General features: G+C 35.5%; 1 protein-coding gene and 1 long non-coding RNA gene across 19 annotated transcripts in view; one reads left to right on the forward strand and one right to left on the reverse strand.

Annotated features, from left to right (window-relative positions):
- LOC135116434 (uncharacterized) overlaps positions 1 to 18298 on the reverse strand; it is a 102410-nt gene that overhangs the window by 83207 nt on the left and 905 nt on the right. The gene's annotated exons all lie outside the window — the stretch shown is intronic.
- LOC135116437 (uncharacterized) overlaps positions 1 to 18298 on the forward strand; it is a 105958-nt gene that overhangs the window by 74506 nt on the left and 13154 nt on the right. The window lies entirely within an intron of this gene.

Below are 18298 nucleotides of genomic sequence, written 5' to 3' on the forward strand. Positions count from 1 at the left end.
TATATAAAGTATGTCAGAGATACCATCCCACAGCTCTTCACAATGACATGGCAAGAATTGAGAGCCAAAGGGTGCCAGAACAAACAACTCAGCTTAAAAGTGATAAACCCACAACAGTAGTAGCAAATAAAGTCAGTGACAGAATCAGTGACACATGACATGCACACCATGATAGTTCCTGTATGGTTACATCATGTTAGTAATGAAGAGAATAAAGTTTTAGTGTATGCCCTGCTAGATGAGCAGTCTGATGCTTCATTCATCAAGGAAAGCACTTTAAATAAATTGGGAGTTAGTGGGCCATCAGTGTCACTTAATATTCACACAATAAGTGGAAAACAAATCAATGATTCTACCAAAATTCATGGACTTAAAGTGAGAAGTTATAATGAAGAAGTGGAAATACTAATCCCTTCAGCCTATTCAACAGAAAACATTTCAGCTGGATGGAGTCAGATACCAAGGCCCGAGACTGCTTGTAACTGGCCCCACTTAAAGGCAATCTCCGACAAACTAATGAAATATGACCCAAATGATGACATAGGACTCCTCATTGGTCTTGATTGCGTAGAATCCATTATGGCAGAAGAGCAAATAGCAGGTGATATTAAGAAGCATCCCTATGCACGAAGGACAGAGCTAGGTTGGGGGATCATTGGTAGAATCTCTCCTCATATAAGTCTAGTGGAGGATACAGTGGTAGTCTACAGAACAGTGACACAAGAAGTAGAAATCAATGAAGAAAAGAGGGTTAATTTCTTAGTAGTTCCTTGAACCCAGAACATAGAGACAAGTTAAGATTTCTTTGGTGGAAAAATGGTGACCCTAATGATGAGATAGCTGAATACAGGATGACAATCCACCTGTTTGGGGCTACATCGTCTCTAAGTGTAGCTAACTTTGCACTTACAAAAGCTACAGATGAATATGGGTGTGGATCTGATGCAGCCAAGTTTGTAAGAAATAACTTTTATGTTGATGGTGGTTTGAGGTCAGCAGCTACAATAGATGAAGCTGTCACTCTTATTCAGTAGAGCAAAGAATTATGTTACAAGGGAGATTTTAACCTTCATAAGTTCTTGTCAAACAACAAAGATGTATCAGATGCAACTTCTCCTCACGAGAGAGCAAATGGAGTTAAAAGTTTTGATTTTAGTATAAATGAAGACACACTGCCCATAGAAAGAACTTTGGGAGTTGAGTGGTGCATACAATCTGACACATTTTAATTTAGAATAAAGTTGAAAGACAAGCCACTCACCAGGAGAGGCATTCTGTCAACAGTGAGCTCTATATATGATCCATTAGGTCTAGTGTCACCTCTCATACTGACTGGAAAGTAAACTTTACAAGAATTGTGTAAGAATGCAGTTGAATGGGATGATGAGGTGCCAGATTATGTCAAACCTAAATGGATAAAATAGAAAGGTGAGCTGCACAAACTATACCAGTTAAAGGTGCCTAGATGTTACAAACCTGATAACTTTGGGGAAGTAGAAGAGGTTGAACTTTTCAGATGCCTGCCAAGAGGGATATGACCACTGATCATATATTTGATTAATTAGCAAGCCTGGCTGAATTCGTTGTGCATTAGTAATGGCAAAGTCACGTGTCACACCTCTGAAAACCATGACAATTCCCAGACTATAACTAGCAGCAGCAGTGGTGTCAGTTAGAATCCATAAACTCCTAAAGGGAGAACTTGAGTATAATAATGTGGAAGAAGTACTCCTTGGTTACATTGCAAATGAAGCAAAGAGACACCATGTATATGTTGCTAATAGAGTAGAAACAATTAGAGATCACACCACCAGATCAGTGGAAATTTGTAGAGACACAGTATAACCCAGCGGATCATGCATCTAGAGGCATGACAACAGATTAATTGTGTAATAGCAAGATCTGGTGGAATGGTGCAGAATTCCTTTGGTGACATAGTGAAATGGATAGCCATCCCCAGTACAAGATCATAAATGAAAATGATCCTGAAGTGAAGAAAGTTGTATACTATGCTGTAGGTACACAACAGCCCACAGATATACTAGAAAGACTTGAGTATTTTTCTGATTGGTTCAAGGCAAAGAGAGCAGTTGCTGTATGCCTCAAGCTTCTGAACAGTTTCAAAGGAAAAGGTGATGGCAGTATTAAATGTATATGTAGCAGAAGTGTCAGAAGCTGAAAATGAAATTATAAAACAACTGCAAGCAAAGGCATTCCAAAAGGAGATAAATGTACTGAAATCAGCTGCTAACCATAATTCTTTAATTACAGGGGACAATGGCAAAGGAGCAAAAGTGATCGACAAGACCAGTTCCCTCTATAAGTTAGATCCCTTTATTGATAAAAATGGTATCATGAGGGTAGGAGGAAGATTAAAGCTTTCTAACCTGACAGATGAATCCAAACATCCAGTCATCCTTTCCAAAACATCACACATAACCCAGCTGATAATATGCCACCACCACAAAAGAACAAATCATCAAGGCAGGGGCATAACTTTAAATCAGGTCATGTGGATACTGGATAGTAGGAGGATCATTGCAAGTGTCAAGGCATATTTCAAAGTGCATTATTTGTCATAAAGCTAGAAGTACAAGACAGGGACAGAAGATGGCAGACCTGCCTATCGACAGACTAGAACAATCATCTCCATTTACATACTCAGAAGTAGATTCCTTTGGCCCTTTCTATGTCAAAGAGGGGCATAAAGAGCTTAAAAGATAAGGAGTGCTCTTTACTTGCATGGCATGTAGAGCCTTGCACATAGAGACAGCCAACAGCATGGATACAAGCTCCTTCTTAAGTGCATATTGTTGCTTTGTAGGATGAGGAGGGCCTGTAAGACAGTTGAGATATGACCAAGGAACTAACTTTGTAAGAGCCAAATCAGAGTATGAGAAATGCTTGAAAGAATTAAATAACGATAAAGTCAGACAAGAACTTATGAAAGACCAGTGTGACTGGATTGTATTTAACATGAATGGCACCCAATGCCAATCATATGGGAGGTGTTTGGGAGAGGCAGATACGCACAGTGAGAAATGTGCTCTCTGTGTTACTTCATCAGCATAGTACCCAGTTAGATGACCAAGATCTGAGAACCTTCTTAATAGAAGCTGAAAATATAGTTAATGATCATCCTTTGACTCTGGACCATCTTAACTCCCCAGATAGTCCTACACCACTGACACCTGTAATTTGTTAACTATGAAAACAAAGGTAGCACTGCCTCCTCCAAGCATTTTTTATTAAGAAAGACCTGTATTGCATAAAGAGATGGTGCAGAGCACAATATCTAGCCAACTAGCTCTGGTCAAGGTGGAAAAAGGATTACAATACCTAGCCAACTAGTCCTGGTCAAGGTGGAAAAAGGATTATGTGCAGTTTCTACAGCTTAGAAATAAGTGGACAACACCAAAGAGGAACCACAGTGCAGATGACATGGTTATCATCAAGGATCAGAATGTAGCAAGGAACCAGTGGAATCTGGGAAGAATAACAGAAGCTTCTCCTGATCATGATGGCCTAGTAAGAAAGGTTAAGGTCCTGGTGCCCGACTGTAATCTTGACAACCAGAGAAGATGCATAAAGGCTAACAGGACCATCATAGAGAGGCCAATACATAGTCTAATATTGGTGTTAGAAGGTGATGCATAATAATAGACCGGAGCATCCCCGCCAAGGAGCCAGTGTAACAAAACATATTATGTACTAATAATAGTTTTTAAGGTACATATTAATGTTAATTTAAGGTAAATTGTCACACAATTTAGGGGAGCCATGTTACTGTACGTAAAGCACGTGTACCTCATGTCATTATTCCTCGGTAATCATAGTGAAATGTTCAATAGTTTGCTATTTGCATGAGGACGTGTAATATGTGCAAGTATCAGTACTCAGTGCTATATGAAGCACCAAAGCCGATGCTCACTTGTTAGTAGAGTGTGGTTAACCTCCTGGTCGCCTGCAGTTGTCACTTGCAGCCAAGTCGCTCCCAGACAAAGATGGGCAGGAAGGTGACTGAGGTAAATACTTTAATTTTGTAGTAAAAACTGATTGTCATAGTGCCAAGTTGATTGCATGTATTGTTACTGAATACTGTAATATGTTGAAAGTGTTTAATATCAGTGTATAATATTATTTTATAAGAAATTGAGACCAAGAACTTGTTTGCAGTTCTTATGGTCATGCCTACCTCAACAATAAATGTCAGAGAGAGAGAACTGCCTTTCCTTGACCCTATGATGATGGGTGTGCTCAGTAATAAAAAAATCACCTGAGAGCTAATGAAGACCTGCCAGTGCAGCTACAGTCACCCTATCTTATCTATTGGGTTCATCTGATCATAATCTCATATCTGTATCTTGTTCTATCGCTCTAATCCCTCCTCAAGATCCCCCAAAGTGGAGGTGCCTCTAGCATTTTGCCTCTACTATAGTGGAACCAAACTAACTTGGTACTCAGGGTGTTGGCTGTTCTGATGCAATACATGATAGAGAGATGACCCACAAAGGGTTTTTGAGTTTTTCATAATCTGAATCTCATGCTCTTTATATTTCTGCCCAGAATTATGCCAAGTCTGTTCTCCAACTAGCCAAAACTCCTTCATTAATAGAAAGTGTCAAAATCTTACAAAATCTAACTCCCTTTGTGATTTCTGGAACCTAGCCAAAAACATCTCCAATAACTTTGCTTCTTCATCTTTCCCATTACCATCTCATGCATCTCCAAAGCTGAACTCTCTGCCCAAACTTTTGCTAAAAACTCCACCTTGCATGATTCAGGGCTCATTCCTCCCTCTCTGCCATCCTCCGACTACTTCATGCTCCCCATTAAGATACTTTGCAATGATGTTTTCCATGCCTTCATTGGCCTTAACCGTCAGAGGGGTTATGGACCTGATGGGGTCCATCCTATTGTTCTCTGAAACTCCTCTGTGTTTGCACCTTGCCTAGTCAAACTCTTCCAACTTTGTCTATCAACATCTATCTTTCCTTCTTGCTGGAAGTTTGCCTGCATTCAGCCTGTTCCTAAAAAGGGTGACAGCTCTAATCCCTCAAACTACCATCCTATCACTTTAATTTCCTGCCTCTCAAAAGTTTTTGAATCTTTTCTCAACAGGAAGATTCTTAAACGTATATTGCTTCACAATCTTCTCTCTTATTGCCAGTATGGGTTCTGTCAAGGCTACTCTACTGGTGATCTTTTGGTTTTCCTTACTGAGTCTTTGTCATCCTCTTTTAGAAATTTTGGTGAACCTTTCACTGTTGCCTTTGACACATCAAAAGCTTTTGATAGTTTGGCACAAACCTTTGATTTCCAAACTACCCTCCTATGGGTTCTATCCTCTCTGTAACTTCATCTCAAGTTTCCTCTCTGATCATTCTATTGCTGCTATGGTAGATGGTCACTGTTTTTCTATATCTATTAACAGTGGTGTTCCTCAGGGTTCTGTCCTGTTACCCATTCTCTTCCTGTTATTCACCAATGATCTAAACCAAATTTTGTGTCCTATCCTCTCGTACACTGATGATACCACTTTTTCACGTCTTTTCATATACATCAACCCTTCAGGAGGTAAACAGCTCACACAGGGAAGCCACAGAATGCCTGACTTCTAATCTCTTTAAAATTTCTGATTGGGGCAGAGCAAACTTAGTAATGTTCAGTGCCTCAAAAACTCAATTCCTCCATCTATCAACTCGACACAACCTTCCAGATAACTATCCCCTTGCAACACTAAACAACCTCAATCTATTCTTTACTTGTAATCTAAACTGGAAACTTCACATCTCATCTCTTGCTAAAACTACTTCTCTGAAGTTGGGTATTTTGAGTAGTTTCCACCAGTTTTTCTCACCTTCAAAGCTGCTAACTTTGTACAGGGGCCTTACCTGTTTATGTATGGAGTACGAGTATGTCAAAAGCTTTTTTGTCTTATTAACTCCTCTCCTCTAACCAACTGTTTTCAGCCACTTTCTCATCACAGCAATACTGCATTTCTTGCTATTTTCTATTGCTATTTTCACACTAACTGCCCTTCTGATCTTGCTAACTGCATGCCTTCCCGCTTCCCGCAGTTTTCAGCCTTTTTCTCATCACTGCAATATTGCATCTCTTGCTATCTTCTATTGCTATTTTCACACTAACTGCTCTTCTGATCTTGCTAGCTGCATGCCTCCCCTCCTATAGCTTCACTGCACAAGACTTTCTCTCATCACTATTCTGTCCATCTCTCTCAAATGCAAGAGCTAGTATCTCAATCATTCATCCCTTTCTCTGGTAAACTCTGATACTCCCTGCCTGCTTCTGTATTTCCTCCTTCCTATAACTTGAATTCTTTCAAGAGGGAGGTCTCAAAATATGTATCCACTATTATTTGATTCTTCTATTTGGAATGCTCTACAGAAACTGGCATTAAGTAGGCTTTTTTTTACAATTTTTTTTTGTTGCCCCTGGCCAGTGGCTTTCTTGCATAAAAAAAAAAAAGAGACTTCTTTCTCTGGTAATTGTGAACTAGATTGGTCACATTTTCAAGATATAACCAAATTCAAATTCTGATTCCCCTTCATCCTCTTTTGATTTAGACTGACATCGAAGATTCCCTTGTAGATAACTTGCTGGAGGTAGAGGTGAATGGTATAGTGTGTGTACTAGTTCAGTGGTTCTCAAACTTTGGGTCAGGACCCAGTGTTGGATTGTGAGATAAATTTTGATGGGTTGCAAGGGCACAGTAAAGGCTTATGCTCTCAGAGTATTTTACTTATCTAATTGAAATTGTAAATATCATTCTCACACTGCCAGCTGGCTGTCTCACCCTCACCTGTGATGCCATTCATGTGTTTTTCATGTAGATGTGTTTTTCTGCCACTGCTTACATTAACCTAACCTGTGTGTCTTTTGGACAAACTAACATTAATCAGTGTCTTTTCTTGTGGGGTGTGGGCTCAAATGTCATTAGATTATTATTTTTTAATTGGTGATCATTTCTTTAGATTCCAGTCAGAAATTAGTTACTTAATTTCCATTCACTCAGTCCTCCCTCCCCCTGGACCCCACATAGTGATGGCTCTGATAGGAACAACTCCCTTTATCAAACATGTGTATTGGAAGGATGGGTGGTGGGCCTGTATTTTTGGGTGAGGCTGGGTCCATCACTTGAAAAGATAGTCAGTTATTATGTTCTAACCTAATTGTAATTTTACAGGACTGAGTCAAGCTTGTAATGTTCTGTCTTTTAAAGTTAATATGTCGTATTTATCTTTAAACCTATGAATGCTCTTTATATACACAACTTTATCAGTGAGTGCATTCCATTGGCTGATTGCTGTTAAGAAAACTATTTTTCCTCACATCTTTTTCAGTCTTTTTTATACAATTTCTTAGTGTGTCCTCTTAGTGTTGATGGTAATGGTACTACAAAATCTGTGATATTAATCTTTTCTTTTCTTTCTGCACATCATGATCATGTCACCCAATTTTTGTCTCTCCTCTAGTTTTGGGAGCTTCAGTTTGTCAACCCTTTCATCATAGTAAAGACCTTTCAAATCTGGTACCCATTTTGTAGCTGTTCTTTGCACTTCCTCTATCTTTTCAACATGTTATTTCAGATTTGGAATCCATACTCTTGATGTATATTTGTGTCATCTCAATTATACAATTATTGATTATTTTCTTATCATTTCCTCATCTTTTTATCTAAATGGTATTCTCAGTATTTGCCAATAAATGATGCTTGTTCCATACTTTGTCATTTATATGGTGATAACTTGCTGTTTATTATTATACCTAAGTCTTTTCCCCTTTCAGATACTTCAACTGTTTTGTCATCTGATTTATAATTCTAATCAGGTCTCTGAACTTCTGCCAGATTTTTTTACATAATACTTATCTATATTAAATACATTTGCCATTTTTTGCCCCATTCATAGAGACCTGTTGACCTGTGAGGCCTTTCTGTAACTCCATGCATGAGCCTTCCTCATTTATTTTCCTTTGCAACTTTGCATCATCAGCAAACATGCTCATGTAAGGCTCTGTTCCAATACTGGCATGTATATCATTGATACATATCAAGAACATGATTGGAGCTAATACTTATCTTTGTGGGACTCTGCTTATTTCTTTTCTCCAGGCCGAGTATCTTCCTCTTGGTATTGTCCCCAATTTTTCTCCGTATAGAGAATCTTTCATCAATTTCCATAATTTTCTCTGAATAGCTCCTATATGTTCTAATTTCCGTATTAGTGTATTGTATGGTACTCTGTTGGATGTTTTCTTGAAATCCTAATAAATACTGTCTCTCTCATAATTCCTGTTGCTCTATTGTAATACCCTAACATATTTGTTGCACATGATCTTCCTTTTCTAAATCTGAATTGTCTTATCACCATTTCATGTTTTTACAAGACATTAGTGGTCTACTTACTTTTTTTTTATCAGTTTTTCTATCTTGCTTATAATGGTGGTGAGAGAGCTGGATCTGTAATTCAGTGGGCACTGCTTATTTCCCCTATAAAAAGGGACTATATTTACTTTTTTTCCACACTGCTGGTACTTTTCCTTGATTTAGGGACTCAGAATATTCTACCTAGAGGTTTGTTTAATTCCTTTGATCACTCTTTTACAACCCAATTAGTTATTTCATCTGGTCCATCATGCTTCCTTTTATCTAGGTTTTCTGATGTGTATTTAGGTCTTTGTCCATTATCTCATTACTTTAGTTGAGATAAAAATTAAGAACACAATGAATTTCTTTTGAAAGTAAACTTTATACACCATTGTACATTTCCTTTACTGTGGTTTGCATAGGGTTGGACCTCGAAGAAACTTTTTAGAAACCATGAGTGTGAAATTTGCAGAGGGCACTTATTCGATAGCAAACAGGAATGTAAATATTGATGGAATGTTTTGTTGTTTCAAAGCAGAGGATAACTCTATAACTATTCCCTATTTGGAGGATTATTAATTCCATCAGACTCTTGTTTACAGCACTTCAAAGAAAATGAGTCTGTTGTAAGAGCTTAGATTGATAGAGCTGTGTTAGATTGTTAAGTTTTCCAAAATTCAGTCTCATTTACATTTAAGATACCTCTACAGTTGTGTTCCATCTAACTGAGTCATCTCAGCCAGTTTTTTCTCACCCCCCAACTGACAACTTTGTATAGGGGCCTTATCTGTCCATGTATGGAGTACACTTCACATGTATGGAGGAGAGTTTCACTCTTATTGCTCTTTAAGACAGAGTGGAAGCAAAAACATTTTGTCTTATCATCTCCTTTTCTCTAATTAACTGTCTTCAGCCTATCTCTCATCACTGCTATATTGCATATCTAGCTATCTTCCACCACCATTTTCATTTTAACTGCTCTTCTGATCCCATTGCCTTCCTGCACAAGACACATTTCTCTCATTCCTATTATGTCCACCTCTCTAATGCAAGAGTTCACCAGTATTCACAATCATTCATCCCTTTTCTGGTAAACTCTGGAATTCCTTGCCTGCTTGTGTGTTTCCTCCTGCCTATGACTTGACTTGACTTCAAGAGGGAGGTTTCAAGATACTTAACCTCTGTTATTTTCTCTTGGGAATTGGAACTCAAATTAGCTTTTTTTCTCTTAAATTTTGTTTCCCTTGGCCAATGGCCTTCTTACATAAAAAAAAAAAAAAAAAACATATATATATATATATATATATATATATATATATATATATATATATATATATATATATATATATATATATATATATATATATATATATATATATATATATATATATATATATATATATATATATATATATATATATATATATATATATATATATATATATATATATATATATATATATATATATATATATATATATATATATATATATATATATATATATATATATATATTTTTTTTTTTTTTTTTTTATTTATTTTTTATTTTTTTATGTAGGAAGGATACTGGCCAAGGGCAACAAAAATCTAATTAAAAAAAATGCCCACTGAAATGCCAGTCCCTAAAAGGGTCAAAGCAGTGGTCAAAAATTGGTGGATAAGTGTCTTGAAACCTCCCTCTTGAAGGAATTCAAGTCATAGGAAGGTGGAAATACAGAAGCAGGCAAGGAGTTCCAGAGTTTACCAGAGAAAGGGATGAATGATTGAGAATGCTGGTTAACTCTTGCGTTAGAGAGGTGGACAGAATAGGAGTGAGAGAAAGAAGAAAGTCTTGTGCAGCGAGGCCGCGGAAGGAGGGGAGGCATGCAGTTAGCAAGATCAGAAGAGCAGTTAGCATGAAAATAGCGGTAGAAGACAGCAAGAGATGCAACATTGCGGCGGTGAGAGAGAGGCTGAAGACAGTCAGTTAGAGGAGAGGAGTTGATGAGACGAAAAGCTTTTGATTCCACCCTGTCTAGAACAGCAGTATGAGTGGAACCCCCCCAGACATGTGAAGCATACTCCATACATGGACGGATAAGGCCCTTGTACAGAGTTAGCAGCTGGGGGGGTGAGAAAAACTGGCGGAGACGTCTCAGAACACCTAACTTCATAGAAGCTGTTTTAGCTAGAGATGAGATGTGAAGTTTCCAGTTCAGATTATAAGTAAAGGACAGACCGAGGATGTTCAGTGTAGAAGAGGGGGACAGTTGAGTGTCATTGAAGAAGAGGGGATAGTTGTCTGGAAGATTGTGTCGAGTTGATAGATGGAGGAATTGAGTTTTTGAGGCATTGAACAATACCAAGTTTGCTCTGCCCCAATCAGAAATTTTAGAAAGATCAGAAGTCAGGCGTTCTGTGGCTTCCCTGCGTGATATGTTTACCTCCTGAAGGGTTGGACGTCTATGAAAAGACGTGGAAAAGTGCAGGGTGGTATCATCAGCATAGGAGTGGATAGGACAAGAAGTTTGGTTTAGAAGATCATTAATGAATAATAAGAAGAGAGTGGGTGACAGGACAGAACCCTGAGGAACACTACTGTTAATAGATTTAGGAGAAGAACAATGACCGTCTACCACAGCAGCAATAGAACGGTCAGAAAGGAAACTTGAGATGAAGTTACAGAGAGAAGGATAGAAACCGTAGGAGGGTAGTTTGGAAATCAAAGCTTTGTGCCAGACTCTATCACAGGCTTTTGATATGTCCAAGGCAACAGCAAAAGTTTCACCAAAGTCTCTAAAAGAGGATGACCAAGACTCAGTAAGGAAAGCCATAAGATCACCAGTAGAGCGGCCTTGACGGAACCCATACTGGCGATCAGATAGAAGGTTGTGAAGTGATAGATGTTTAAGAATCTTCCTGTTGAGGATAGATTCAAAAACTTTAGATAAGCAGGAAATTAAAGCAATAGGACGGTAGTTTGAGGGATTAGAGCGGTCACCCTTTTTAGGAACAGGTTGAATGTAGGCAAACTTCCAGCAAGAAGGAAAGGTAGATGTTGACAGACAGAGCTGAAAGAGTTTGACTAGGCAAGGTGCAAGCACGGAGGCACAGTTTCGGAGAACAATAGGAGGGACCCCATCAGGTCCATAAGCCTTCCGAGGGTTTAGGCCAGCGAGGGCATGGAAAACATCATTACGAAGAATTTTAATACGAGGCATGAAGTAGTCAGAGGGTGGAGGAGAGGGAGGAACAAGCCCAGAATCGTCCAAGGTAGAGTTTTTAGCAAAGGTTTGAGCAAAGAGTTCAGCTTTAGAAATAGATGTGATAGCAGTGGTGCCATCTGGTTGAAGTAGAGGAGGGAAAGAAGAAGAAGCAAAGTTATTGGAGATATTTTTGGCTAGATGCCAGAAATCACGAGGGGAGTTAGATCTTGAAAGGTTCTGACATTTTCTGTTAATGAAGGAGTTTTTGGCTAGTTGGAGAACAGACTTGGCATGGTTCCGGGCAGAAATATAAAGTGCATGAGATTCTGGTGAAGGAAGGCTTAAGTACCTTTTGTGGGCCACCTCTCTATCATGTATAGCACGAGAACAAGCTGTGTTAAACCAAGGTTTAGAAGGTTTAGGACGAGAAAAAGAGTGAGGAATGTACGCCTCCATGCCAGACACTATCACCTCTGTTATGCGCTCAGCACACAAAGACGGGTCTCTGACACGGAAGCAGTAGTCATTCCAAGGAAAATCAGCAAAATACCGCCTCAGGTCCCCCAACTAGCAGAGGCAAAACGCCAGAGGCACCTTCGCTTAGGGGGATCCTGAGGAGGGATTGGAGTGATAGGACAAGATAAAGATATGAGATTGTGATCGGAGGATCACATATATATATATATATATATATATATATATATATATATATATATATATATATATATATAGTCAGTACCGTTCTCCTCAAATATGTAAGATTGAAAAAAAATATATTCATTAAAATATAAGTAGAGAAAACAAGGGAAAAGAAAACATTTAGAAAAATAGGAAACTTAAAATTTTACATTAGATTTTCATTTATTTATTTATTATATTTATATTTATTAACTTAATTTTCTTCATCTTTTTTTCATCCAAAAAGGGCAGAGGCAGCTAATCCTGCTGCCAATAATAAACAGTTCTATTTATTTCCTTTCTGATGCTGTTTCTCTAAGGGTATGAACACAGTACTTTTACCCTCTCTATTCAAAGACTTCTTGTTTATTGAAGTGTTCCACCTCTACAACAACAAAGTTTGGTATATTATTAGTTTTTGATACATTCAGTACATGGCATATCTTTGAAAGTTCAGCTACATTATTTCATATAAAGGATGTTACTTTGTCTTGAACCATAATATCCGTAATATCATGTAACATTTTATTGCTTTAATTTCTGTTTCTGGTACTTACTACAGCAAAGGTATTTTATATATATATATATATATATATATATATATATATATATATATATATATATATATATATATATATATATATATATATATATATATATATAAATAAGAAGCATGCAGTGATTCTGTATCATTGATCATTATATCGGCCTACCTCTGTGCTCTCAAATTTATGATAGCATGTTACTCCTTTTATTTTCAACTGATCTGTAGAATTAAAGTAATGCATCATCTGCCTTGTGATAAAACCATGTAGGTAAGGGACATGTGCACATGCATGTCACCTGCAATGTTTATCAGCTGCCTTTGTGCTTGATTTCCATAATGAAATGCTTGGCCACAGAAACTGTAGATGTTGGATGAACCCCATAAGGTTTTTTTTTTTTTTTATATGCTTATCATTCTCTCTCTCTCTCTCTCTCTCTCTCTCTCTCTCTCTCTCTCTCTCTCTCTCTCTCTCTCTCTCTCTCTCTCTATTGTGATTGTTATCAATATGCAATATTCAACAAACCTTGGGCTTGTGTCCTGCCAGTTCCACATATAATTACAGTTAACCTTTCATATGGATGTGTTAAATGTTGTGCATGATTTTACTAAGTGCTATAGCTACATATCTGTATTTCTGTGGCATTTTGCTGTGAAACAATTTTAATGTAAAATTAGAATATTGATTGGGGATTTTTTTCTATATATTTATTTATTTCCATTGCAATTGTTGCATATAGTGTATGCCTGGTCATATCCCATATTAAATATGGGTTAATGTTTGTGAGAATTCCTTTTTACTTTGCTGTTGAACACTGACATGATGATATAGTATACTAACTGCAATGTATGTCTTTAATAAAGTTTTAGACACTAACCTTCTATAGTTAACTTACAAATCTGCGTTGAAATCAGAGTAGTTAACTTACGAATCTGCATTGAAATCAGAGGTACCTTCCAGAAGGTAAGTCCACAGATTATGTGTACGGTACAGCTCCTTCCACATATTTCCTACGCATCTCAGGAAATAGTTCATATGGAGATAAAATATATAAAAAGTAACTTATTTTTTTTGTTCATATGTAACTTCAGCATGCTTGTTGTATCAAACCCACTGAACATTAAGAATTTTATTATGAGGCAGATTTTATATGTGAGATATATAATGGACACTGCACAGCCCTGTCAGGGAGGGTGTCATGGTGCCATGCCAGTCTGACTCCAGGCCTCATCGTGGAAAGATTGTGATCTACATTTGTTATCATTTCTTTGAAAACGGCAGCATCATCTTCACAACCTTGAAGTTTTACACTCACTCTCTTGGTGAGTCTTAAAATGTCTTATTGTCACTTTTTTCTTTGTTTTGATTAAAAATTTTAATTAAATTTTTGGGGTATTTATTTGAAGTTGGTATTGATCTACTTTTGCTTTGATTTAACTGTTATTAATATATATATATATATATATATATATATATATATATATATATATATATATATATATATATATATATATATATATATATATATATATATATATATATATATATATATATATATATATATATATATATATATATATATATATATATATATATATATATATATATATATATATATATATATATATATATATATATATATATATATATATATATATATATATATATATATATATATATATATATATATATATATATATATATATATATATATATATATATATATATATATATATATATATATATAATACTAGATTAGCTGCCACCAGTCATGGTTTCTACCAGATAATCCTGAGCTTGCTTTATATGGTAGCATTTTAGCCAGAGGTCTATAAGAGACTGGAAAAACTCCATGACAATCAGATTGAGTTTTATTAAAGTTACCCTCTAGATAACAAATAAAGTTTTCAAATTATTTTCTTCTGATTCACAGTGAAATCAATAGAAATTAGTTCTGTTACCTTGAAGATGTGGGACCTCTTATAACATATATTATATATGTAATATAACTAATCAGTTCATAATAATAATAATTTAAATGAATATGTTGCAATAAATAATTCAGTGCCTCAGGGGTTTAACCTAATTTTTGATAGAAAACATCCTAACTGTGTAGGTGTTACATTCAGCTGTGTGTGCATCACTGGTGTTTGATTACTACTTTATCATAGAACAATTTCCCTAAACTGTTTACATTCTAAATTTCGTTTACCCTCCTAAAAAAAAAAAAAAAAAAAAAAAAAACTGGCAAAGGGAATTTTTCATCCTTCTCTCTGTGGACAGTGATGTCAGTTAGGCTCTAATGCCAAGTATGAGTTTGATAATTAATAATTGTTGTGGAACACAGCGATTGATTAAAAGTATAATTTATTTATTCGTTTATTTTATTTACAAGTCATTATGTATTTTCCTATTTAGTGCAAACCTTAGGATTAAGTTGGTCTAAATATGATGATTAATGATTGTTGTGGGACGCAGCAATTGATTAGAAGTATAATTTATTTATTCATTTATTTTACTTATAAGTTATTATTTTCCTTTTCAGTGCAAATCTTTGGATTAAGTTGGTCTGAGTATGATAATTAATGATTGTTGTGGGACATAGCAATTGATCAGAAGTATAATTTATTTATTAATTTATTTTATTCATGTCACTATTTATTTTCTGAGTGAAACTTCGCGCTCAGGCTTATATAAGACGTGGTGCATCCCGAAAAGTAGCCCTCCACTGGTACTAAAAGACTTAATTTTGCAATATTCTTAATAGTCAGGCCCCTTCTACATTCACAAATTATTCTTGAACATTTTTGCTAATGGTCCCACATACTCATGGATTCTAACACTGTCTATTAATAATTTTTGGATCTAGATATTAACAAAGAATTTCTCTCAAAGTACATATTATCATTGGTTCTGGCATATTTTCTCTTAACCTAGAATGTTTTGTGATTGTGATTTTTCATGTGACTAGCCCAGGAGAACCTGTGAATATTGTTATTTTCCAGTTGCCTTGTAAACCAAGGGATATTACTCTGTCTATCCCCAAATATCAACAAATGATTTAATGATTTGTAGCTTACAATATCATTTAATTTTCTTGTTCTGCTGAAGTTTTACCAATTCCAAAAGTATATACAAAATTTTGTTTACTTAACCAAGAAGAAAGTAAATTTTTATACTCATGACCATTCCTTTAGGCTATAAAACTTATTTCATGGGATCATTACTATTTAGATGATATTGTCTTCTCCTTTTTTTTTTTTTTAATTGCTATTTTGTCTCATGACATTATTTCTTAATATATGATGATTTCAGATGCCTGATGGTTAGGTAAAGTTAGGTTAGGTTAGGTAAGTGGTTTCTATTGTAGTTTAACACAATACACCCAAGGCACTTATGATCATACTCAAATTGTAGATCACATAATTTGGAGCATTTCTAATGGTTACACCATGTAGTGCAGATAAACAACTCACAAACAAATTTTCAAAATTTATCTCCATTTCCTCTCAACTCCGCACTGGCTTTATGTTAGTATGTTGGTTTTGGATATGGAATGGCACATGCTAACTTGCATTGCTTTCATTATGCCAATAAGAACTGTCTTTTTAATGACGTATTAGAATGTCATTGGACGTCATTTAATTTCCTGCCAATATGCATGTTACTTTTGGCCAATTACTATGTGTACACATGCACCTGGCTACCCACAACGGTACTCAAGTCTCACAATGTCAGCCAAGTGAAGTGTATGCAAATTTAAATACTGTCATTTTATTATTCAATTCTATAAGTAAGGCTCCTTGGGTGTACATTGTACATTTCTTAAGATCGTACAGACTTTTGCCAGCATCAATTGAGTGCTGAACAATCAATGGCATCAGTATCCTTTGAGGATGAGGAAGATAAGGTCAACCAGCCACACCCTAGACCTTCCACTTCTTTTTAAGATGTATGTTTAGGTCAGGCTAGGTTAAGTTAGTGTCCTTATTGTGGGGTCCACAGGGATCAAAGGTCTGCACTTCAGTTAGATTAGGTTAGGTTAGTTTCCTTAAGAGGGTGTTAGGGGGTGCATAACCTCCTGTTTGGTTATGTTAGGTAAGGCTAGGTTAGTGCCCTTAAGAAGAAGTCCAGGGGAGGCGAAATTCCCCGGTTTAGTTAGATTAATGTTATGTTAGTGTCCTTAAGGTTATTTGGCTCCCCAGTTAAATTAGCTTAAAGTTAGGTTGGGAAAGGAATTTTCCCAGTTTCCAAAATATGGCGTTTGATCCTTAGTCTTTCCACGAAATACCCAAGTTTGGCTTTCCCAACCGTAAACTCTTGCTTTCCCACCAGGTCGCCAGGTGGTGGCAGTAAAGATAGGATGTATTGTGCTAAACTGCAATTTTACAGGTTAGTGACTTTTGGGAGGGTCCAGGGGAGATGTAGCCCCCACGATTAGATTATATAACGCTTCCGTTTACTCTCCACCTCCATCCCCGCAAAATAAATAAGTAAATAAACAAATAAATAAAAAAGTAAATAAATGATAAAAAATAAATAAAAAAATCCACACAGGTCTCCAAGCTTGTTGGGAGAAAGGGGAAGAGTTGTGTGACGAGGAGTTATTGAAATGAATATGAAATAATGAAATATACTTTTGTGTTTTTATTTATGCATTTACCTGATAATAAATTAATAAAAAAAAGCGGCGAGTGAAGTTAAATATAGAAGACAACCTTGAAAAAGGTTTATTATTATTATTATTATCATTATTATTATTATTATTATTATTATTATTATTATTATTATTATTATTATTATTACTACTACTACTACTACTACTACTACTACTACTACTACTACTATTATTATTGTTATTATTATTATTATTATTATTATTATTATTATTATTATTATTATTATTATTAATGTCGTTATTGTTGTTGTTGTTGTTGATATTCGTCTTGTCCACACGTAAGTACGACATGGCGCTTTCACTAATGGTGACCTACGCGTTGTTGGCTCATGGGATCCGGATCCAATGTTAACCTACGGGATCCTTGAGATTTTCAGGATTTTACTGGGGGCATTTATGTTTCCTCCTTTCGTGAAAGTTTCACGTGTCCCGCTATAGTTACTGTTGTTATTATTACTGCTACTTTTACTATAATAGCTGCTGCAGCTATTATAGTAATAATATATATATATATATATATATATATATATATATATATATATATATATATATATATATATATATATATATATATATATATATATATTCTTTTCCTAATAAACAGATATCACAGTTAATGTCATCATTCATATGACAATAATAGTAACACTTTGATGATCAATGTACATGTGTATATATATATATATATATATATATATATATATATATATATATATATATATATATATATATATATATATATATTAGTTACTAAACTACTACTTCTATAACAATAACTGGAGGTAATATTAATAAAACAAGTTGTTTTAACATAATAATGCGT

The sequence above is a fragment of the Scylla paramamosain genome, chromosome 31 (assembly GCF_035594125.1).
Source record: "Scylla paramamosain isolate STU-SP2022 chromosome 31, ASM3559412v1, whole genome shotgun sequence".
In the NCBI taxonomy this organism is placed as follows: Eukaryota; Metazoa; Arthropoda; class Malacostraca; order Decapoda; family Portunidae; genus Scylla; species Scylla paramamosain.